General features: G+C 25.7%; 1 protein-coding gene across 1 annotated transcript in view; it reads right to left on the bottom strand.

The window, feature by feature from the left end:
* LOC108695127 overlaps window positions 1-444 on the bottom strand; it is a 43,892-nt gene that overhangs the window by 2,272 nt on the left and 41,176 nt on the right. The window lies entirely within an intron of this gene.

Raw genomic sequence — 444 nt, 5'->3', positions numbered from 1 at the left:
AAGAATTTCTTTTATATATATATATATATATTAGGTTGTCCGGAAAGTTCGTGCCGCAAAAGATTTAAATTTAATAAACGTATACTAAAATTTAAATCTTCTGCGTTTCAATTTTCTTTCAAAATCGGCACAAACTTTCCAGACAACCCAATGTAATTCAAAATAAAAATTAATTAATATATAAATAAGGAATTAATTTTATTAAGTCTTAGTTAAGTAATACAATTATTATCTTCAAAATCTTACCTTTATTTTATGATAACATACGGTACAAAAAGGAATAAAAAAGAAGATTTGTCCTTTAAATTTTCGTGAGAAAAAAAATTTGAAGAAGATATCAATTGAAGCATTGACTATTCAAATTTCACCATTGCGAAATATCCCGTATCTACGAACGTAAATTTCGACTAAAACAAATTCAATTCCGAGATCGATTAACGCCAC

The sequence above is a fragment of the Atta colombica genome, unplaced genomic scaffold (assembly GCF_001594045.1).
Source record: "Atta colombica isolate Treedump-2 unplaced genomic scaffold, Acol1.0 scaffold126, whole genome shotgun sequence".
Classification (NCBI taxonomy): domain Eukaryota; kingdom Metazoa; phylum Arthropoda; class Insecta; order Hymenoptera; family Formicidae; genus Atta; species Atta colombica.
Note: the sequence above shows the minus strand (reverse complement) of the source record. Positions and strands in the feature narration are given on the sequence as shown.